Source organism: Ambystoma mexicanum, chromosome 2p, assembly GCF_040938575.1.
Source record: "Ambystoma mexicanum isolate Mex_15411 chromosome 2p, UKY_AmexF1_1, whole genome shotgun sequence".
Lineage (NCBI taxonomy): Eukaryota > Metazoa > Chordata > Amphibia > Caudata > Ambystomatidae > Ambystoma > Ambystoma mexicanum.
In genome coordinates, this window is record NC_090923.1 from 965674671 (window position 1) to 965699288 (window position 24618).

Here is a 24618-nt window from a genome sequence, read left to right on the forward strand (position 1 = left end):
TCCCCCTGCAGCAGAATCTGCGTTGTCCCACCCAACCCACCCTAACATGCAATTTTCTTTCAGGTTGGCTAATGAATGTGTTTTTTGTCGCAGGCGGTATCCCAGGCGATCGAGCAGTGTCTAATCTAACCTTCTCCCCGGTAGCCTAGCAAAGCGGGGGGGCGCACGGTATAAAGAGGAGGGGCAAGCCCTGTGATCATCAGCTTCCAGCTTGGGCTGGTGGAAAAGAAAATCATGACGGCACTTCCTGCAGCCCATCAGCGGCGCCGGCCAATGTGTGTTGCGCAGACCAAGGCTCCGGGAGGTTCGCGGAGTAGTGGCCCAAGTATGCTAGAAAGGAATGGGCAAGTAAAAGAGAACTGACTGGAAATAAATGAAGGAACAGAAAAAGGTGAAAAGGGGGGTGCCCAGGAAGGTGCAAACAGAAAGGTGCTGCCAATCGTCTGGGATTGTAATAATATGATAATGTGAAAACTTTATAAATAAACTGTGGCCTTATTAGGCCACAAATGAGGAAAACTGTCTGGCCTCAGTTATTTACCCGAGGTGGGTGGGGGGCTACACCGGGATATTATGTGTGTTGACAGGTGGGGGAGCGAGCAGTACCCGACTGCCCATGTTATGAACCCGCGTGGGTGGGTTGGCATAGACAGCCACCTGACTTACTTATTACAAGCTGCTGATGGGAGCAAATATTGTTAGGGAACTTTTCGCTGGGTGGTATGGTGGAGAAGTTGGGAAAAAGAGATTTGAGAGATTTGGCAGTGTCATGCCGTAGCATTGCTGGCTGCTATTCCAACCACATATTCTCAGTGCAGAACCCCCATTCCCTCGCTCTGTCTTCCGCAATAATGGTTTTGGAAATTTCGCCAAAAATTCGATCTGCCCTCCGATAAATGCACTAACCTCCCACCACAATAAAGCATGGGCACACGCTCCTACAGGCATGCCCTTGTTAAACACTAACCTCCCACCACAATACAGCATGGGCACACGCTCCTACAGGCATGTTAAACACTAAGTTCCCACCACAATAAAGCATGGGCACACGCTCCTACAGGCATGCCCTTGTTAAACACTAACCTCCCACCACAATACAGCATGGGCACACGCTCCTACAGACATGCCCTTGTTAAACACTAACCTCCCACCACAATACAGCATGGGCACACGCTCCTACATGCATGTTAAACACTAACCTCCCACCACAATAAAGCATGGGCACGCGCTCCTACAGGCATGCCGTTGTCAAACACTAACCTCCCACCACAATAAAGCATGGGCACGCACTCCTACAGGCATGCCCTTGTTAAACACTAACCTCCCACCACAATAAAGCATGGGCACACGCTCCTACAGGCATGCCCTTGTCAAACACTAACCTCCCACCACAATAAAGCATGGGCACACGCTCCTACAGGCATGCCCTTGTCAAACACTAACCTCCCACCACAATAAAGCATGGGCACGCGCTCCTACAGGCATGCCCTTGTTAAACACTAACCTCCCACCACAATAAAGCATGGGCACGCGCTGCTACAGGCATGCCCTTGTCAAACACTAACCTCCCACCACAATAAAGCATGCCCTTGTTAAACACGAACCTCCCACCACAATAAAGCATGGGCACGCACTCCTACAGTCATGCCCTTAGTGCTTCCTCCCATTAAATCAGAAGTTAAGATGTGTCACTGTAGCCAGGCTTTTGTATATGATGCAACCAGCGTGCCGCCCACCGAACACAGGCATGCACACCCACCCCCACTCTGAGAAAGAACTTAGTAAAAACAATCCACCAGATGGCAGTAAAACATAAGCATATTACAACAAACTACTTTAAATTAGGCAAGACTCATAACTCCAGCAGCCTATTGCTGTGCCCATGCGAACAGGAAGGCTGCATTCCAATACTCTTCCATGTGTCAATTGCAGAGGGGTACAGGTCTATTCGAAAGGACAGTGGGCGCCTGTTCACAAGGACGTAGGGTAAATAGTACGGAGTTCTAGTATTCACAGTGATAAGGAGTGCATAGTGCACATTCTCTACTATCTACCAGGACACCCTGGAAGAAGCCATGAGAGTGTCCTTGAGTGGAAGTAGGTCGTAACCACTGTCCTGGTAAATAGTGCTGCGTTGGTACACTTTACGAGGAGGAAGGGTATAGTGCAGAATTTCTACCATTTACCAGGATAAAGGGTAAACAGTGTGCATTCTCTGCCACTTTCCAGTATGCCTGGAAGCAGCCATAAGAGTATCTTTGGATGAAGACGGCAGTACCGACTGTCCTGGCAAATAGAGCAGCTTTGTTACAATTTACCAGGACGAAGCCTAAATAGGACCAAGTCTTCACTATTTCCAGGATGAAGGCTACATAGTGCTTACTTTCTATTATTTGCTGTGGCTGGGAAAAGGCTAAATAGTGGAGAATTCCAAATATTTACTAGGACAAAGGGTAAAGTGACCCCTCAGGGTCAGCCGCTTCTCGAAGCAACGAGCTGGGGGTAGATCTCTCACCGTGGCAGGGGCCTCCCTCTGGAACAGCCTTCCTGCCTCCCTGAAACTTGAGGAAAACCATCACCGGTTCCGGAAGCACCTCAAAACATTCCTCTTTGCTTCTGCTTTCTCTCTCCCCTGCTAAATTCTCGACTGAATCTGCACCGAATCTGCAACTGGGCCACTCTCACCGACCTCGGTCCTGGGCCCAGTCACTCTCCTCTTACACTGTCTCCCTGGCAACCCCTGCACTGAGGGACTGTCTCTGTATCCCTACAGCGTCCCCTTTCCCAGCACTTGTCTGCACTTACCTTGCACTTGCCACCAGCTGGCCCTATTTATTTACTTTATTCTACTTACTTGTACTGCACTTCCCCCCTCCCCTTCCCCTTGCACTTTTCCCTTCCCCCTACCCCTGCACTTGCACGGTCTGAATGACACCTAGCCTATTAGGATCGTTGTCTGTCTTCCCCTTGTTCCCCCCTCCCTGCCTCGTCGCGCCTTGAAACACTTGTGTATAGGCGCGTTACAAATGCCATATATCATATCAAATAGTGCACATCCTCTGCTATTTATCCACCGGCATCCTGGTAGTTCTACCGCCAGGATACCGGCATGGTCAGAATGAGCCCTAATGTTTGGTTATGTTGGTAACGTGTAGTATTTCCAGAAGAGAAGGAGGAGAATGTAAGAAGACATCAGGAGGGAGTTGGAGAAGATGTTATGGAGGAGGAGAGGTTTGGAAAAGGACATCAGGAGAGGGTTGGAGGAAATACTAGTGAATGAGAGAGGGCTGGAAGAAAAAATCAGGAGAAGCATCAGAAGGGAATTTGAAGACAGAAATAAAGATGGCAGTGGAGTATTCACTGCAAAGGGTTGAGGCATGATCATGTGGAGCAACTGTCAGAGTTTGCAGCAAGAATGTGTGTGGTTTAAGTGAAAGGGCAAACTGGAAGGGTCCTAAACGAAAAAGTGACATAAAGAAAAGACAAAGGAAAAAGTTCAAATCCTACAAAAGGCTTCTTTGCCCTCATTGCAGGAAAAAGGCTCTTCAAACTACATTAACCAGCAGCCCTGGGGCCGGGAACTACTTTCTGAAAGCCACGTTGGGAGTGGCACGCTTGGGCGCTTGCACGAAGATCCGAGCATGGGGCTTGTGCTCTGAACTTCAACGTGAGCGGTCGCATTCGGAGGAGCTCCAGCCAGGAGGATCACTGCGAGGGGCCACGCCCCAAGGAATCTCCATTCTGGCCCCTCGCTCAACTAAGATAAGTAACGCTGACTCTAGAGGGGGAGAAGGATCGCAGGGGAATACGCACAGGGGGCATTGCCCAAGCTCAGAAGTCCCCCTGCGCCAGGAAAAGCTAAGTCTTGCGCTCAACCATTGTTTGAGTCTCACTGCATGAAATGCACCGGCAATACTCTTGGCACAGTCATTAGGATACTGCACTGCATGCACAGAAGAGGCATCCAAAGACCATGGGCAACCTTCCTGCATGGTCGCATGCCCATAGCCACGTGCGGCTTATAAACAACCAGCATACCGAAAGCCGCGTGCAGCTTACAACCGCATACTGAAGCCACATGCAGCTTGTAAACAAACCGCATACCGAAAGCAACGTGCATCCAAGAAGACCAATATGCATGTTTTAAGGCCACATGCAGCTAGGAAGATAAACACATATATTTAGAGCCACGTGCGGCACCCTTGTAAAAAGCTGCATGTTTACCAAAGCCTGCATGCATAAAGGCTTAGGCAATCCACGTTGCATGAACGCTCATTCAAGGCAGTGAATCTTGCATAAGCACATGTGAACCACATGCAACAAAGTGCATCCTCTAATTTAAGCTCTCTTTGCAGCATTTGAACTGCTCCTGATAGCAGACCTGGAGTGCGCAGGCAGGAGGCCAGCACCCACCCCAGAGCTAAGTGTCTATCAGGTTTATCCAGAGTTTTATGGCTGTCTAGAAAAGCAGATATTGTATGCATGTGGGTGAATGGGTATACGTATGAAGGATGTTATAATGCTTTGTTTTTTCCTATAATCCCCTACACCCATCCATTATTCTTTCCCCAATACTCTATCGGGTTACCCTCAACACCCGTACTCATCCAATCAACATTTCCCTAACCCTCTTTCCCTGCTGGAGTTGCAGAGGTCTGTGTAAGCCTAGACTTGTAGGTGCCAATACCACAGCGGGTGTGGTTGGTTCATACCACTCCTGCGCCTGGAAGCTTTGAGCCATGACAGCAACAGTGAGAAGGTCCCCAATGATAAACAGGAAGGACAAGTGAGGACAGGAGATGCAAGAGAATGCCCTTCAGTCAAAAGACCACTGCAACCAGTCAAGGAGAAAGCGGTTAACAGGGTATTTTGAAAGCAAGCTGATAACCTGAGACAGTAAGGTGGCAATGAAGCTGAAGGGAAGCCCACAGATAGATTCATGGTACCAGGCACCCCATGAAACCTCTGTGACTATGCACAACACTATTCAGCCCGGATTCCATCCCTATGCAGGCCTAGCATGTGGATCCTCATAGTGCCGTGGGTACCCAAGAAAAGGGGCCTTCAAAATGAAGAACAAGAAGGAGACGATGACCTCACTGTCAAGTTTCCCAGTTCCATGTGTGGCACCTTGAGCCATTTCTGGTTTTTGCTTCCAATTGCAAGTTGGAACTTGTAGTTTCCCTTTTCCCATTGCTAGGGTGGGCCTACACGTCCCAGCATGGAGGGCGAAAAGAAAACAGGACAGGCTCAAAGATTCCGCATGGAACTGGGAAAACTTGGCAGTCATGTATCGCCCTGCCCATAGGAGGTCCCAGCATGCCCCGGCAGGGTCTCTTTCTCTCACTGGAGGGAAAAGCTCTATCACTCCCCGGCCAGAGCTCCAGGATGGCCAGGGATGCTGCCACCAACCTTGAGAACTTGTTGCACATGGGGTAAACTGTCCCCTGCCCACTGGCAGTTCCAGGGTGTCCCAGAAGTGTCCCGGTCCCTCCCTGGAGGGAAAGCTCTAATGCACCCCAGCCAGAGCTCCAGGGTGGCCTGGGGTACTGCCCAATCCTTGGGTGCCTTCCTTGCAAGCGGTTCTACTGTCTCACTGTCCAGTGGCCATCCCAGGGAACCCAAAAGGGTATCCCATCCTTCCATGGAGGGAAAAGCTCTAACACATCACAGCCAGACCTCCAGGACAGTTGAGGTGCTCCCTCTTCCCTTGGGTGCCTCCCTTGCAAGTGAGTCGACCACCCCCCTTCCCTCCCTGGAGGGAAAAGCTGTAACGTGACCCAGCCAGATCTCTGGGACGGCCAAGGGTGCTGCTCACTCCATTGGGCACTTGCCTCGGATGTGAGTCAACTATCCACTTGCCCAGTGGTGGTCCCAGTGGGCCCTGGCAGAGTCAAGGTCCCTCCCTGGAGGGAAAAGCACAAGCGTGTCCTGGCCAGAGCTCCAAGATGACCAGGGGGCCTGTCTCGCACATGGTTCGACCAGTCCCCTGCTCAACGCTGGACCCGGGGTGACCCGGCAGAGTCCCCTTCCGTCCCTGGAGGGAAAATCTGTAACGCACCCCGCCCATAGCTTCAGGATGGTTGGGGATGCTGCCCCCTCCCATGGGGGTCAACTGTCCCCCTGCCCAGTAGGATCTCAATCCCTTACTGGAGGGAAAAGCTCTAATGCACCCCAGCTAGAGCTCCAGGATGACCTGGGGTTCCTGCCCCCTTCCTTGGGCACCTGCCTTGCACATGGGTCTACCGTCTCCCTGGGCTCAGGGTGCCCCAACAGGTTCTGTATCCCTCCCTGGTAGGAAAAGCACTAATGCACCCCAGACAGAACTCCAGTACAGCCAAAGTGCTGCCTATTCCCTTGGGCACCTACCTCACAAGTGAGTCGACCCGCAGCCATGCCCAGTGGCGGCCCCAATGTGCCCCAGCAGCATTCCCCATCCTTCCCTGGAAGGAAAAGCTGTAACATGGCCCAGCCAGAGCTGGACAGCCGGTGTGCTGCCCCCTCCCTTGGGCACCTGGCTGGTACATAGGTGGGCCATCCAGGTAACAGGAATTACAAGCAAATAGAGGCAGTACATTTAGACAAGTGTCTAGGAAAAGTTCTGAGTGACTCCAAAGAGGAAGACTCTTGTGATGAACTAATCTCTAATTATCTATGCCACGCTAAAGAACTGGTGGATCAGAAAGCACCACTAAAAACTAAGCTGGTAAGACCAAATAAAAAACACCAGAAATGGTTTAACTCCACATTTATCAAGCTTAAAAGGGAGAAAAGGAAGAGAGAAGGCAGATGGCAGAAGAATCCATCTCAGACAAACAAGGAAAGTTGGACAAAAATTGAGAAAATCTACACAAAAGGTGTTTGTGAGGCAAACAAACAATTACTTTAACAAACAAATTAGGTCAGCCGAAAATTCCATGAGTAAATTGTATGAAATCCTCAAATCTATAGAAAAGCCAAAAGCACACGTTCCCATTTTCACACCAGCCCAGGAAGACTGTGATAAAGTTCAAACAGCCTTCACAGAAAAAATCAAAACAACCAGGGATTTGATTAAAGAAGCACAAAAATCATCATTAGTTCAGGCTGACCTGTCTATTGAGAGAAAGTCGCGTAATCAACAGGGAACCTTCAAATTTCTTAAAATCACAACAGAGGATATGATTAAAACGCTGTGCTGAATGAAACTGATGTCTTGCACTGAAAATGTCCTCCCTCCTAAACTCATTCTGGAGAATATTAATATCTTTGCCCCATTACTTACAAAAATTGTCAATTCCTCCTTCCGTGATGGAGTAGTCCCAACAAACATCAAAACTGTAACTATCACAAGTTTGGTGAAGAAACCAGAGCTAGATCAAAGGGACCTGGGAAACTTGAGACCCATTACGAATTGTAATTTTATTCTTAAGGTGTTGGATAAGACCGCCACGACACAACTGCAGGCATATGTTGAAGCAAATGAGATCTTGCATAACCAGCAGTCAGGTTTTATCGTCCTGCTCACAGCATGGAAACAGCAATGCTCGACTTACAGACGCATTTGCTGAGCATAATGGACAAAGGGAATACAGGGCTTTTCATACTTTTGGATCTAAGCATGGCGTATGATCTCTTAGATCATGAACAGCTCAAACAGGCACTAGAGAAGAGGGCAAATTGTTCCAAGGAAGCAATTGGCTGGTTAACATCTTTTCTCTCGGACAGGAAGTCTAAGGTCCATTAGGGGGATACATTCTCCCATGAAACTCCCATATACTGTGGGGTCCTCAAGGTTCTAGTTTATCACTGCTCCTCTTCAACCTTTACATCAGGTTCCCTTGTGTAGTATTAAATAAAATCGGTGCACATTTCACCAACTATGCAGACGATACCCAGATGGTGGTAGAGCTTAGTGGTAACTACACTCAGGACAGTGCCAAAGTTAAAGCACTATATAAGACAATTGAAATCTGGATGGAGAACAATTGGATGTGCTTAAGTGGCAAGAAAACAGAGCTGATGGCTTTTGGATCTAACCAAGCTCGGGCCAAGTTAAACCATCAGTAGGAGCCTTTCTACATTAATTACTCCCCTATAAAAGTAGAAGGTAAAGTTAAAACATTGGGGATGTACATGGAAGCCTCTATGAGCACCGAGGCTCAGGTCATGCATATGAGTAAGCACTGCTCATATTACCTACGGCTCCTCAGAGCAATTGAACCTTACCTGAGTGAGAAAAATGGTGCATCCATTGCTAGAGCTACCGTATTGTCCCGGTTGGATTATGGTAATGCTCTACTACTAGGGCCGAACACATGGTGCGTAGTAAAATGTCAAATGAATCAAAACAACATAGTGAGAATCATAAAAAAAACTAAGGAACATATTAGTGAAGACAGAAGAGACCTGCACTAGCTATCTGTTGAAGACAGAATCCTGTTCAAGGCTCTGACCCTGGTGCACAGGTGTATACATGGGAAAGCGCCAGTTTACCTTAAAGAAAAGATCAGGCGTTATGTTCCAGGCCGAGCCCCGAGATCAGAAGCACAGGGCTTTGTCACAGTTGCACCTCATAAGCGAACAAATGGACTGGGCAAAGCCTTCCATATAAAGGCTGCAAACAAATGGAACAACCTATCATTACAATTAAGATCAGAGTCCACATTCCAGATAAAGAGTTAGAACAGCGTTTTCCTGACAGTTCCCGTTTTATGTTTCATGTTTATGTCTTGTTATACAGTAAGTACCTGTATTTGCCTTGATGTCGGCACCCTGATGCCTGCGGGCTACCAGCACAGTATAAGCAAATAAATAAAAATAACAAATACACCTACCCAGCGGCGATCCCCGGGTGCCCTGGCAGGGTCATTGTCCCTCCCTGGAGGGAAAAGCACAAATGCACCACGGCCGAAGCTCCAGGACGACCAGGGGTGTTTTCCTCTTATGTGGGTCGACCAGTCCCCCTGCCCAGCAGTGGACCCTGGGTGTCTTGGTGGGGTTCCCATCCCGCCCTGGAGGCAAAAGCAGAAACAGTCCCCGGCCAGTGCTCCAGAGAAGCCGAGGGTGCTGGCCTTGCCCTTGGGCACCTGCCTCACATGTGGGTGGACTGGTCCCCCTGGCCAGCGCTGGACCGGGGATGCCCCGGCGGGGTCCATGTCCATCCCTGGAGGGAAAAGCTCGAACACACCCTGGCCAGAGCTCCAGTAGAGCCAGGGTTGTGGCCCCCTTCCTGAGACACCTGCCTCGCAGGCAGTTTGACCATTTCCGTTCCCAACAGTGGACACAGGGTTGCTTCCCCCTCCCATGGGTGCCTGTCTCACATGTGGGCTGTCCTTCTGTCCCCCTGCCAAGTGGCAGTCCTGGAGCACCACTCCACCCCTTCTCTGCCTGGAGGGAAAAGCTCTAATACGCCTCAGCCAGAGCTCCAGGATGGCAGCGGTGCTGCACCCTCGCTTGGGTGCCTGGGTGCCTGCCTCGAATATCAGTCGACTGCCCCCCTGCCCAGTGATGGTCCTGTGGCACCGCATTGGGGTCCCCATCCCTCCCTGGGGGGAAAAGCTCTAATGCATCCCAGCCAGTGCAGCAGGATGGCCAGGGGTGCTGCCCCCTCCCCTGAGCACCTGCCTTGCATGTGGGTGAAACATCCCCCTGCCCAACAGAGGTCCCGGCAGAGTGGCAGGACCCAGCCTGTGGGAGACAGGGAAGAGAGAGTGGGACTTGGTTGCAGATGGTGGCTTAAGCCCTACCACCAGGGAACCGACCTGGTGGCTCAAGGCCCGGACCCTGGATGGTGGCCTTAAGGCAGACACAACCTTTTGGCCTCCTGGGCATATGATTGGGCATGGCGGCCCAGGCAATCTGGTCCTTCGGCTGGACCCCTCTGGCCATCTGGCTGAGGCGGTTGAACCAGATGGCCTAAGTCGTGGCTGGCCAGGCTGACTCCTACAATTGTCTCCCACCAGTCTCAATAAGCCCCACTTTGTGGGAGCCTAATAAATGATGGGAAGTATCATCCTGGGTGGCGGCTGTGTGGCGCAGGCAGCAGATGACTCCTCTGCACCTGGACCGGTGCCCCAGGAAGGCAGAATGCCAACCCCTGGGATGGACAGTGTGCCCCAGTGCAGGCTGTACCCAACAGGCTTCCGCGCAGAGTGAGGTGGTCAGCTGAGGCCCAGGTGGGACATGGGGTCTGGCAGGAGTCCCAGGCGAGAGCTACTAGGGCTCTGTAGGGCAGTGCGGGCCCACAGGGGTTGGCATCCCAGAGCACAGGGCTTTAACCAACTGGCCCCAAACCTCCAAAGCAGAATAAGAGTACCACAAAGCACCGCAGCTGGACACCCAGGCATATGGGAAGGCAATTGCACCAAGGGTCTTCCCATATATTTTGTTTTTGGGGAGGCCTGCTCGTGTATGGGCAAAAACATTCAAATAAAATCTCAAAACAGAGTAGGCTACCCCTCCCACTTCTTTAGTTAATCCTATTTCAGGAGTTCACAGGCATGTAAAACAATGCACTTTGCCTCACCGCAAAGTTGTATTCCATCATAAAAAGAACTATACATTTTATTAAATGATACTTCACACGAACAATTGTTTAAATATTATTATCCATCACTCCTACCTATTAAACACATATAACGAATCTCAAACAATTGACGTCCGCACAGTCATGACAGTGTCGACGACGAAATCCCAAAATGGAGGAGGCACCCCGATAACCCGGGCGGTGTCCTCCTCCTATCCTCCCCCTCCCCCGGGATGAGGGGGAGGTGCCCGCAGGAAGTGCGGCAAGACGAAAGCCCGCGAAAGGAAACAGCGCGGCAAATCGAAGGAAAAGCCCGCGAAGGGCAACAATGGCGGGGGAGGGGCTACCCTCCTTTATAACAAGCGGGCGTCCCACTGCAGGCAGTATCTAGCCTTGGCATTGGGACGCCCACCTACCAGCAGAGGACTTCGTTTCCAGCAGAGGACTTCGTTTCCAGCAGAGGACTTCGTTTTCGCTCGTAGGAGAAGGATGCCGTTCGAGTTCGTTCGGGGTTTCCAGTGGAAGACGGTTTCGGTGAAGGGGTTCCAGTGAGGAAGGAGCAGGGCTACGGTGGAATAGGAGCGTCGCACACAAGCGAAGGTACGTGCAGGGGAGGGGCTGGGAACAGGAATGGTTCCTTAATGGGGCGAGCCCAGTTGGTCCTGGGTTACACCCACCCTCCCTATGCGACCTCGCCTGGGGGTTTGGTACACTCTCGGGCTGCTGCGCAGCGGAGAGGTCAATGCTGGTGTGGGCGGCCTCGCGGCAGAGGCATTAGAAGGCGGGAGCCTAGTAGGAAATAGTATGCGGTGGGGGATAGCTCAGTGGCAACTTGTGCTCTCGTTGGAAGCAAGACTTCATGAAGCAACACAAGTTCGATTCAGGGGTCGGCCCTTAGAAACCTCGGCGTATTTAAACACGTTATAAATATGCAACTAAGACAACAATACAAAACCAATTCTTGAACAGCACCTCGATCCCCCCGGGCTGTGTGAACGGTTTAAAATACAAAATAGTTTTGACATGGATTTCTTCGTCTGGTCAGTTAGCACCGCGAGTCGGGCGCTTGGGTTGACATCTGTGCAGAGCCTGCCGATGCAGGTCGAATCCCAGGAGGGCCTTATACCCTTTCGAGCTCGATAAATGAGCACCACACATCGTGTGATAATAGCGCTCAGGGTTTGTAGGTGATAGAAATGCACAATTATTAGTAAATAGTCAACCGCCGCGAAGGATACCTCTGTGTACATGAGCCTTCTCAAGGAAATACCTCTGGCAAGGTGTATTTTACAGCCAGCCGGTCAAGTGGCGCAGCGAGGAGAGCGCTCGCTTGACATCCGGGCAGATCCTGCTAACGCAGGTTCGAATCCCGCGGGCGCCCTGTTTGATAAAGGAGCACTTCATAAAGGGGTAATAATAAACAGCGCTCGCACAGCACAGCCACTGGTGGCTCAACCGCTAAGGGCATTGTCGTGGATTGCTGGGGACCTGAGTCCTAATCCCAGGTCTGGAACCTCCGGGGCATTTAAAAAGATAGATTTTTTAGATACCGGAGCGTTAACAGCACGATTTAAGTACCGAATTATGTGCATGAGGGTAAGGGAGTACAGGGGCTTCTCAATTTTGCACCGTTTCTGGGTCGGCCGTCGTGGCCTTTCAAGGTTGCGGTGTATATCGGCTCTTATTATGAGCACATGGAGTGGTTGTGTCTTGGTGATCGGAAATGGGTGTGCGTATATCCGGTTCAGGGGGCACTAGGGGGATTCTTTGCTAAAGGGACTTGTAGGTGAGGGCAGACGCTGTGAACAGGGTAGCAGAATCAAATGATGAGAGGTTTGATTAGGCACGTGCTTTGGAGTAAACGTTCTTTACGTAAGGGTGGGTGTGATCATGTTGTTCGCAGTTAAAAAATTGCGCGCACTTCCTGGGAGATGATAAAACCGGTATTAGTGAAGGATAGTAGTTCGTATCCTGGGGGAAATAAGCGTTTTTCCCTAGCCTGGTGCCAGGTCGGGGCAGTCACACGTGCGCAGGAATACGCCTTGTGGGTCGGTGGGTGTGGAGGTGCCTAGGACCTCAACATGGGTAGAGGGAATGGAGCGGCACCTGTAGAAACCGAGGCTGCATAGAGAGTGAAACGACGTGTTTTGCTAAGGTGAGGCGAACAGGCCATTTCACGGAATGGTCTTCACAGGGTGTGGGTGAATTAGTTGCGCGGTCGCACATTACTCCGGTGAGTTTCGGGAGTTCATGGGGAAGGTATTGGAAATAGGGTCAGAAGTGGTAAAGTGGCTTAGTATGTGGCCACTCGGTATCGGTTTAAATGCGACGAGGGGTTCATCATTACATGCAATGGCGGGCAACCATGCCTGAGAGGCCATGGCAATGAAGGGTTGGTTGAGATGGGGGGTTAGCCAAGGGGGCTGCAATTCCGTACCACTGGCGTATGGTGCGGCGAACTAAGGAAAGGCGAGTAGCACAGCTCAGGTTAGGACTCTTGAGTTGCGCCGGCGGTTGCGGGCTAAGGGTGACATTACGACATCTGGGGCTAAAACAAGCAGTCGGGGGCTCCGGGGATCCGGTTTTGAGGTGCAGTCAGCTCAGCTCGGGTTCACCATTGTTGGGGTTGGAGGCGACGGGAGGTTTGTAATAGGTCGCGGTAGGCTAGGCAGCCAGGCCGAAGGGAAAGCTGGTATGACTTGGGGTATGAGATACAAGTCACAGGTTCAAAGCCCAATAGGGCTTACTCAGCCCCCACCCTTCCAAGGACAGTTGACAATTACCAATAGCGGTTGGGTTGATAGTAAGTGAAGATGGGGGCGGTATAGAGCGTCGGATTAAAAGCACTAGATAAACAACGCGTCAACAGCATTATAGAAGTTTGCCCGGTTCCGAGTCGCCAGTCAACGGTAGCAGTCTGCATGCAGAGAAAGGCTAAAGTATGGACAGCACAGCAGCGCGGACATTAGCATAGCTCGCGGCCGCGTTCCAGACCTGCTGTCGGCGCCATTATAAGGTGCCCACGGTAGCGAATGTCTAGCCGTCCTTCTGGTTGGAATGCGAAGGAAAGGGGCTCAAGGCTAAGAAAGGGGAGTTGGTTTACGCTAGGAGGAGGCAGATTGTGCATCTAGGAATCCATCTAGGAATCCTCCTTACACGGCGATAATGTGAGGTATCACTACTGGGTCACAGCGGGCAGGCTATACGACAGGAGTGACAAGGAATAAGGGGTGGCCTCAGGCGATTCGCCGATCAAGCAACTACTTGGCTGGTGGTAACATAGGTTTTGGAATGGGCAGGAAAGGGCATGGATCGTTCAACAAGCGGCAGATTGTAATGTAACGTGGAGCAGGTTCCCGACTCCTTGAGTCCGGGTCGGACATGGAACCGCGGGATGGTGACTATGGGTTAAAGAAGGTTAGCAGCGTGGTAGGCCTCAAACCGCGGGGGCGTGGGGGTAACTCAAGCACCTACGCGGTAACAGGCGATAATTTATTCCACAGAGGGACGCCTTACCAGGTGGAGAAGTATTCTGGTACGGCGTGACAGGGAGAGTGCCGGTAAGGGGCGGAGGATGCCAGCAACATGGGGGTCCCACAAGTTGGGGGAACTACCGTCATAGGGTACGGGGGAGCAGTGCAGGGTTTTGGCAGGCGCCCGTAAAGGTTTAATTCATGTGTACAGCCAGGTTCAAGGGGTGTTAGGGCCACGTTTAGTTGGGCCGGCGGGACATCCCGCCAGCAGCGAACTGATTGTGTGTGGCTATGAGAAAGGCAGAACGCGGCAGCCACTGGTCACTTTGCTTAGTCCACCGGCGGAGAGATTACTAGATGGCGTCAGATGTAACCACAGCGCTTTCCAGTGGAATTGCTCATTAAAGGGTCAATGATTTCAAGGGGGCCAGGGGCTGCCGAGGCTGAGCGTTCCATAGGGATCAGAGTTGGTGCTCTGTGCAGGGCAGCTACTACGAATGGCACAGGTGGGCTGAAGTGCCGCTGTTGCTAGAAGCAACTCCGGTCGGAGGCTGGCAATTTTATTGCATGGGCAGGTGAAGCTCGCTTTAACTGGGGCAGGTCAAAGGGAGACTGGTGGGCTGAGCTAGCACGAACTTCCCTCCCTCTCGCTCGGACGGGGCCACATAACCCAAGAGGCGTCTGGTAGGCGGGGTAACTCTTTAGGACACCCCTGGGTGTCAGGGTGGTGGCATACAACACGTATCGAGGGTAAACCAATACCTCGGGGGGTGAAGGTTCTGGGGTCGGTTTGGGTACCCACAATCTGGGGTAAACCGGGACTGCTGGGGCCTGGAAAGGGTGAGCTTGGCTGGAGGGGCCCAGTGGGGTACACAGCTGTTCAATTTGCGGCCAGGTCACGTCCTAATAATTAAGGTGGGGGTGCTCATCAACAAACAATGCGAGTTGGCACCCTCGGTAATTAACAGGTCAAGGTCTCATAGTGTTTAGGACGCTGGAAAGGGGCATTCTAACTCGTATGGCACTTCTCGTGCCAGCACCTCTGGGGAGCCTAACGGCAGGGGCGGCTGGTGGGAACAACAGGGGACCAGCTTCGCCCAACAATGAAACGGCGCTCTCCCCGCCTACGGACACCTGCAAGGGCAGGGTAGGCTCAAGCACAAAAGAGTGGGAGAGTTGGGCCTACCAAGGACTTGGTGCAAAAGAGTAAAGGGAAACAAGTAACTCCTGCAAGGGCAGGCAGGGGTGTCCCGGAGCGGGCCCGCCCTGGGTAAGGCGGAGGTTAAGGCGGATCAGGAGGGGAACGGTCTTTTGCACGCCGCTGACCGGCGCCTCTGGGGAGCCTAACGGCAGGGGCAGCTGGGGGTAGCAACAAGGGACCAGCTTCGCCCAAAAATGAAACGGCGCTCTCCCCGCCTACGGACACCTGCAAGGGCAGGGGGGCTCAAGCACAAAAGATGGGGAGAGTTGGGCCTACTACGGACTTGGTGCAAAGGAGTAAGGGGAAACAAGTAACTCCTGCAGGGCAGGCAGGGGTGTCCCGGAACAGGCCCGCCCTGGGTAAGGCGGAGCGGGATGGAAAGGGGACAGAGGAAACAGGGTGCTCTTTGCAGGAGATACCTGCACAGTTGGGTGACTGAGGGAGCGCATGGTCTGAGGTGATGCCCAGGGCAGAATGGAAGTGATGCCCAGGGCAGACTTGAAGGGCACGGGGTGCCAGGGATCCAAGGGGCACAACTGCAGGGGCAGGGGTGCAGATGGCTAAGGAAATGGCAAAGCCGGACAGATGGGGCATACACGGGGGAGGTAACGACCGGAGAAGCCTGGGAAGGGGGGCTCTGGGGCAGGGGATGATGGTTTCCCTACAGCAATGGGCCAGTCGAGTGGGTGAAACGGGAATCATTGGGTCGGAGATAAGCCCGAGGCCAGAATGGTCAATGGCAAATTCTGCAGGGGCGGTGGCCGGATCAGGCCCGGCTTGATTAAGTTAAAGTACCCGGGTTTTCAGAAGGAGGGGGTACATTTGTCACCAGGGTACAATTGTCATCAATGGGGTTGGAGCTAGGTTACGGGATCCTTTGTGCGAAAACCCTAGAAAAGGAGGAAGGCTGCAAGGGGGAGCCACGGTGGGCGGAAGCCCACCCGCGGCGTGGCGGTGTTTGGGCAACCAAACACAAGAGACAGACTCCGGAGGAGCCAGGAGAAAGCCGGAAGGGTCTTCGCCCTTCTCGGACCAGCGCCCCTTGGGAGCCTGAACGGCAGGGGCGTCTGGGGGGAACAACAAGGGCTCAGCTTCCCCCAAGGAAACGGCACTCTCCCCGCCCAAGAATACCTGCATGGGCAGGTGAAGCTCAGGCGCAAAGGGTTGGGAGAGTTGGGCCTATAATGGACTTTGGGAAAGAAAGGGGGAAGCAGGTCATTGGACACGGAGCAGTCGCTGCATCTTCTGAGTTATTTCCACTAATGTGTACAGTGTGGTTTTATGTTATTGTGGAAAATAAATCTGCGGCCTTTTATGCCAAAAGACAAAGCAAGACTCATTCTACACATTTCTGGGGGGGGTAAAGAAGAATGTGTTATTGCTATGTAATGGGTCCAAAATGGACGGATGCACGGGTTATGACAGTGTCGACGACGAAATCCCAAAATGGAGGAGGCACCCCGATAACCCGGGCGGTGTCCTCCTCCTATCCTCCCCCTCCCCCGGGATGAGGGGGAGGTGCCCGCAGGAAGTGCGGCAAGACGAAAGCCCGCGAAAGGAAACAGCGCGGCAAATCGAAGGAAAAGCCCGCGAAGGGCAACAATGGCGGGGGAGGGGCTACCCTCCTTTATAACAAGCGGGCGTCCCACTGCAGGCAGTATCTAGCCTTGGCATTGGGACGCCCACCTACCAGCAGAGGACTTCGTTTTCCCACCCACCCACCCCACAAACAGGACAAGCAAGGAGGCCTGATCGTCGACGTCGCAGGACGACAGGCGGTGTGGCGGTGTTTGGGCAACCAAACACAAGAGACAGACTCCGGAGGAGCCAGGAGAAAGCCGGAAGGGTCTTCGCCCTTCTCGGACCAGCGCCCCTTGGGAGCCTGAACGGCAGGGGCGTCTGGGGGGAACAACAAGGGCTCAGCTTCCCCCAAGGAAACGGCACTCTCCCCGCCCAAGAATACCTGCATGGGCAGGTGAAGCTCAGGCGCAAAGGGTTGGGAGAGTTGGGCCTATAATGGACTTTGGGAAAGAAAGGGGGAAGCAGGTCATTGGACACGGAGCAGTCGCTGCATCTTCTGAGTTATTTCCACTAATGTGTACAGTGTGGTTTTATGTTATTGTGGAAAATAAATCTGCGGCCTTTTATGCCAAAAGACAAAGCAAGACTCATTCTACACATTTCTGGGGGGGGTAAAGAAGAATGTGTTATTGCTATGTAATGGGTCCAAAATGGACGGATGCACGGGTTATGACACCCGCTGCACATCTGCCTTCACGCTCTCTGTTACTATCAACTGACCACCTGGCTCACAGATCATATCCATGCACAGTTGTCAAAAACAGCATAAAATCGGAAATAGCTACAGATACGCCGCTTCTGATCTTATTCGCGTGATTGAAGCCTGCTGAAAAACTTCCTTGTTTGGCTTTCCTGTAGTCGACTACCTTTCTGCCCCATTGGACGTTGATTTTGGTTCTATGCTTCACGTTTGGTATTCCTTCGCAGTTGTGACCCCGGCCTGTCCATTGACGATTCTACTGCTTTCTGATTCTGCACTACGCTGCCCGCCTTGTTACGCCCTCAGCCTGTCTTGACCCCGCTTCTGCTACCTGATTTTGTCCCTTTATGCTGCCCGCTCTGTGACGACCTGGGCCTGTCCTGACCATTCTCCAAGTTCCTGATATTACCATTTCACGCTGCCTGCTGTGTGACGACCGCGGACTGAGCTTGTCATCAGTCTGTGTTCTGGTCTAACTCCTATCTGGCTACCCTCCCTCCCGCTCCCCCCAATCCCCTCTTTCTGTTTTCCCTTAACTGATATCCACTGGAACTCCTCCTGGGATCCTCGGCACTAGACTGTGGACACTGCGTAGTTCAAGTGCTGCAAACCGACACTAGCGCAACCCTCGTGCCGCCCTGGTTAGCTACCTATAATAACCTTCCTTCCCTCGTTTGTCCTTACCTCCTTCACCAGCATTCCCTCATCGGATCACACACCTCTTCTAAACCTTTTATTTCACCAAAGCAACAGTAAGAACCATTCTTACTCTACTTGTATTTAGATTTAGTTAGGGTTCCAATAGCACCTTCCTCGATTCCTCTCCAAGGAGTGCGGGTGCCTTTGATCAGGTTAGTGACCTGTCGTACATTCTGCTCATTGCTCATGGTTTGTTTTGCTAGTGAAACACGCTCCTGATTATCACCCTTCCTTGTTTCAGCCTGGTGTCCTTGTCTGCCGTTTAATCATCCTCGCCCTTTCATGTGATTTACATAAGGAAGGTCTACCTCTTGGTGAGGAAAAAGGGTGTCGGAACGGATTCTGCTACTATAGACGTATCCTTGTCGTAGTGTCCCAGAGGGTCCTTCTGGGTGAGTACACAGAACCATTCCATTTACTTGTGTTTCCTCTGATTTGTGATACACAGCTGCACTGCCCACACAAGTGCAAAGTACGCAAAAGTGCATACAGTGCTTCAAGAGGGTTAGTATTCCTGTGCAAATCAACAAATGTGAAAATCGCCAATCTGATATTATTATCCAGTTTGTCTGTCGGAGCAGACTCTGCCATAAGGGGCCACTACTCATCAAATTATAGGTTCATTGAATGAACACTACTTCTTACACCACTTAACACTCACTCAGAACTACAACCTAAACGGTTCAATGTAGGTTGTTGTAAAGGTTCTTCCCACTGGCTAAGAAATATAACAAAGACATAATATATTTGTTTTAAAGAAATAATGTAAACACATCGTGTTTCCGCCAATAACAAAGAGATCCGCCCATCCCCTGCATCCTCCTCAACTGTGCTGAATGGACTTCATCAGGACCCGGTACTTCTTCAGCTATGGGTTGTATTCTTCTCACGGCTTCCCCTGTCGACTCAAAAAAGAAATTTCACTCAGTGTAAAAGACAAGGAGGGACTAGGTCAATTTCACAAATGCATGGTAAAGCGAGGCATATGTAATACCGGTAAACTACCAAAGGACTACCGGTAAACTCCTTGAATTCCACTAATGTTAGTATTAAGTTCCCCGATGGGGAATGATAATTATTCTTGCACATCAGTTGCTTTCATTGTCAAAGTGTATCGTGTCTGAAAATATCTAGACAATCTTATGACTACTCAGCATACAATACCTATTTATCAAGTAGTGTTTAATATTCCTAAGCGGCTACTAACCTCAATGTTTGATTTCCAAAAGCCCGTCCTGTTTAATACTATGCCCACCCCGATGAAGTAAACCATTTCATGTTTCCTCCTACGTATGCAATTCTTGCCAAAGCTAGCCGTAAAAATTCTGTTGGAAATTATTTATTTATTTATGTATTTATTTATTTCAATGCTTGTAAAAGGCGCCCCACGCCAGAGGCCTCAGAGGGCCCAGATGAAAACAAGTAAGAGACAACACTTATGGCAAAAAAGACAAAGATAAATTCAGAGACAATAAGAAAATCTACTTGAGTCCTTTACTAAAGAGGTATGTCTTCACATTCCTTTTAAAACGGAACGGGATGGGAAAGTGATGTCCCGAAGTGATGATGGAGGGTCATTCCACGCACTTGGTGCCCAATAGTCAAAGCTGATACCACCATATTTCACTAATTTAAAACGGGGCTGACACAGCAAAGTGCTGTCATTAGAGCGCAAGGTTCTTGTGCGCGGCTTGATTTGCAAGCAGTCAGTAGATAATGTGGAGCAGTGCGAATGTTAGAACCTTGCATGACTGTCAGGAATTATGGTGGACGGGTCAGAGTAGTCTGCACCAGAGTTCATGGGAGCTGGGAAAGTCTGGCGCAGAACCACATTTCTCAGAGATCCTGGGGGTAGAGGTAGCATGCAGCAGGCTCTTAGTAGCGGGCAGCGTGCTTCAGACAGTGCTTGTGATTAGCACCTGAAGCACGCCATGCCGCCGCCACAAGGATTTGACTAACTGAGTGCCGACTTGTGATGGGGCTTCCCATGCCTCGGGCCGCCCTGTACTAGTATCAAAGCATATGCACACAATAAGACTCGCACACGCACGTCTGATCGTTCCAGGGTCCCGGCGGCATCTGCCCCACGGACCGTCTTTATTCTTTACGCGCATGCGCGGCCATAACGAGGCTCGTGCATGCGCACATGCGTTACAGACATAACACGACTCAGCATTCCGTGAGACTACTGACAGACAGAGAGCCTGAGCCTGCTGCAGTGAATTGGAGCAACAGCAATTAATCTAGCCGTCCTCGCATCACGGCAGTGATTTCCCCAGCAGGAGGGGAACGCAGTGACTGGCACAAGGCTAGCAGAGGCAGTGTAGCTGTGGGTCTCAGTCTATCGGGCGGAGTCATCAGTGCCCCTGAACTCGTTTGTGGGTTCAGGGGCTTCAGTTAAGTGCTCTGCCTGCACTTGTGAACTATTTAATTTCGAATTGTGGGACAACTATTATAGCCAGCGCTGCGGAGGGGGCACCCCACAGCTGGGAAGCAGGGGCCAGTAACCAGCAGACCCAGGAGGACAGGAAGGGAGAGGGACAGGACACTGGCTGTCAGAACAGCCAGTGGGTATAGTAATGGCAAAACACCTCTCCATCCAACATACGTAAGACTCTTGGAGCCAGGTAGGAACACAGGCAACTCCACGGAAAGAGGAGGATTGGTACATTAGAGGACTACATATAGTAGGAAGCGGAGCCTGATTGGACACTGAGGCAGACTACAGGAACACAGAGACTCATGGTGTTTGGTAGTCCTGGTAGAAACATTTTAAAGGGGCATAAACTAACAACCCTTTTAGTTCCAAGGAAAGGAATATGAACAAAAATGTTTGATCTGTTTGAAGATATGTTAAATGTTTGAATTTGAAGATGCTGATTATGCAGTAATAAAGAAAGAAAAGCATAATGCTCGCCTTCTGTCTCGACATAGAATGGATGATTATGATGATGGTGATTTTTATGCTAAATGCGCAATAAACACCATGGCCTTTTATTGCCAACACTTACACAATGTTTTGTGTGGTACTTTGGGCATACATGGGATCATTGTCAAACATCTTGAGTTTACAGATTATAGTTGCATTCTGTTATTTCCTTTGCAGAGAACGCTTGCACACAAGCTGCATGGAAAATGAATAGTAGTGCAGGAATACACAATTGTCGATGAATAAGCACGCCAGAAGTGCACAATTGTAATGTGGACAAATGAACACTGTGCATTTGATGAACTGAGATGGTAGAGTGCGTGCAGAAGTCTATGCCAGGTGTAAAATCCATGTTAGGGTGCGACAACTTCATGTGGGTTGGAGCAGGGAGCTTGGGATATGTTTGAAGGCAAAAGTTATTTGAAGTGAGGATATGTGGACAGGAGTATGTTAATTGAATTGTGATTACATGTGGGATATTCAGGTCCAGGAGAGACACTTTGGGTGTGTTGCAGCCAGTGGCAAGAAGTTCCAAAAGTATCAAAAGACCAGTGTGTATCTGTGTATTATCCTGTGCTACCTTCTACCCATCCATTGTCATGCTCCTTACCCTCTTTCCGGTTACCCTAATTCCCCATACCTATCCACAACCTCTTCCTAACCCTCTTCCCCCCATTGGTAGCCTGGAGATGGCCTGTGTATTCAAAGTAGGCATCTCCTGTCAATCAAGGTGGGAGGGTCGTGTACCTGCGGGTCCCGGGGTTGGGTTGAGAGTGCATATACTCAGTGTTCACAATAATCCTGTGCTTAACAGGAAGCCATTGTAACGATGTAAAATGTATGTGTCTGCTGAACGACTCCATTCTGGATGACCTGCAATTTGTTCAAGTTAGCCCTACAGCTACCAGTCAAAAGACTATTACAGTAGTCTAGCCAGGAATTATTGAAGCTGCTGCATACGAGGGCTCTGTTCTCCAGAGTTAGGTAAGGACGAATGTGTCTCAACAAGCTATTGTTGTAGGTGCAAGATGAGCGCAGCTGATCAACATGTTTGGTGAAACACACCCAGAGTCAAAATAGACTCCCAGGGTTTTTACATGGGGAGCAACCTGCAATCAAATTTTTTGTAGCAAGAGTCCACATTCCTTAACCTGTGTCCAGACCCAACAAAAAGAAGCTCAGTCTTATTGTTGTTTAATGTCCATGAGTTAACCGCCATCCAGGATTGCACCAAGGAGTAGATCTGATTAATCGCCTATGAGCCATGGTGATAGTCACCCGACAACTCCAATAGAATTTGCGTATCATTGGTGTGATTTGTATAGGTGATGCTAGCATTATCCAGAAGATCAAAAAGGGGTCTGGTGTATACATTGAAAAGGGTTGGAAATAAACATGATCCCAGATGAACAACCCAATTAAGTTTGATGACCGAGGCCTCAAAAAGGACTTGATCCACGATCCACCTTGCTTCACTTCTCGAGCATCTGGCAACCACAACCCTTCTCCTCACTAACAATGAGTGGTCGACTAGGTCTAAAGCTGCTGATAGGTTTTAACAACATCAGCAAGGCAGTATGGCCCTTATCAATCATGTAGCCCTATTGGATTTCTGATTGAGTAATGCAGATTCTGTTCCATGGTTAGTCCAGAAGTCTGACTGACGGACCCCCAAGTGGATGAACTCCTGTAGTTGCACATAGGCGATTCTATACAGAATCTTCATTTAAAAAAGGTAAGTTTGTTATTACCCATTTATTGCTAGCAACTGCAGGGTCAAGATTATATTTCTCGAGGAGGGGGGTGCTACAGGCTTCCTTAAGGCCAAATGGAACACTAAAATCCAAAAAAGAGGCATTCACGATCTGTGTAATCAAAGGAAGGAGGATGTTTAAGCAATTCTTCAGGATATGTGCAGGACATACATCCCTCAGGCATGCAGTAGGTTTCATATTGTTAATTATAGTAAAGACATCATCTTCGGAGACCTAATGAAAAGAAAACCTTGGTTGATCTATAGACAGAAGAGGCTCTAAAGCAGTAACAGACGTTAGGGACACTGAGTCGTCGAGCAGCGGTTTCCGTGCCGGAATAGCCTGTTGATGTGTAGAGATTTTATTCATGAATTCATTTTGTATGTCTTGACACCAACCATTGTCAATGACAATATTGATCTTGCTACTTGTTGATTCTTCGAGTTCCCTGAAATTTACAAAAATGTATTTCGAAATGGATTTAGCTCTGGAAATTCTCACGTTAAAATCCACCTGCTTAGCTGAATGAATAGCATGCTTACATTCATTTGCAGGCTTCCTATAGTCATCGACTCAGGGCAAATATTTTTCCACCAAGCTCTTTCACACTTTCTTTTCACTTGCCTAAGTTTAATGATGTCATCATTAAACCAGGCATTCCTATTGGTCTCAGTTTTAATAGCTTTTAACTCCAAAAGGGCAAGAGATTCAATTGCGCCATGTAACACTTGTTGAAATTGTTCCACGTGATCGTTAGAATTCAAAATATTATGGTGTTCAGAAAGTCCTGGAAGAACCAATGGTTTAGGGCACTTTTTCAAAGTTCTCGGATTGGAGTCAACCTGTAAAGGTGCCTGAGAAGCAGTAACTGAAAAGAGGTTAACAAGTGATCAAACCACAGACAGGGATCGGTAGAACATGAGGGATGTCAAGATTATGAGAGAGCACCCAATCAAATATGTTTCATCTTTATGTACAGCGAACTTAGAATGGGGATGGAAACAAAGGGCTTCAAGAGCATTCGACAATTAAACAGCTTGTAAATTGGCATCATTGTAAGCCCAGCGACGGAAGTCTCCCAATTGCAGAAAGTATGAGGTAGGCTTCATGTTATCATTAAGACATTCCAGAAGCTGTTCTTCAATGTCCTGAGTTAAATTGGGAGACCTATTAAGAATACGTATAATGATAGACGTGTTATGGTCAACATTGAGCTTGACAAGTAACATTTGTCGATGGTTATGGAATTTGAGGAATGCATTTTAGGATAGTCCCTGAAAATGAGGGCAACACCAGCCACTCTAGAATGGGAGTAATCAGCTCTAAGTATATTATAACCAGAGGGAGTGGCAAGTAGGGCAGCATCTGTAGCTGAGGCATAACGCCAGGTCTCATTAAGGCTAACAAGTCCAGATTGGCTTCTACTATGTAGTCTGCTAATTTCACCGAATGCTGGACCAGCAACCATGTATTTAGCAAAGCTGTTTTTAAAGAGTTCTTAAAATCAGCATCAGTTCCTTCTGTTATAAGAGGAACGTTAATAAGAGATTCAGTCTGAAAGGCGGGAGTGGGACCATTCATTGTACCAGAATGCTGCATAGTGGCCTTGGTGCCATCAGTTAAGGTACAAACATTGTTAACTTCTAGTGAAGTATACCAGATGTCTGTAGTAGATAAGACTGAGGAACAAATTGTAGACACGTCTTCTGACATAACAGTGTTTGCCATTATACTAGCTGAAGCCAAGGTAGATATAATAGGCACAGGCAGGTTG

The 24618-nt window shown here is 49.9% G+C and overlaps 1 long non-coding RNA gene across 1 annotated transcript in view; it reads left to right on the plus strand.

Annotated features, from left to right (window-relative positions):
- The first annotated feature begins 10624 nt into the window (after positions 1 to 10624).
- The window catches only part of LOC138566969 (uncharacterized), a 32432-nt gene continuing 18438 nt past the window's right edge, over positions 10625 to 24618 (plus strand). The window contains exon 1 of the long non-coding RNA XR_011302073.1: positions 10625 to 18553. This is a non-coding gene — a long non-coding RNA (uncharacterized lncRNA). The remainder of the gene's footprint in view (positions 18554 to 24618) is intronic.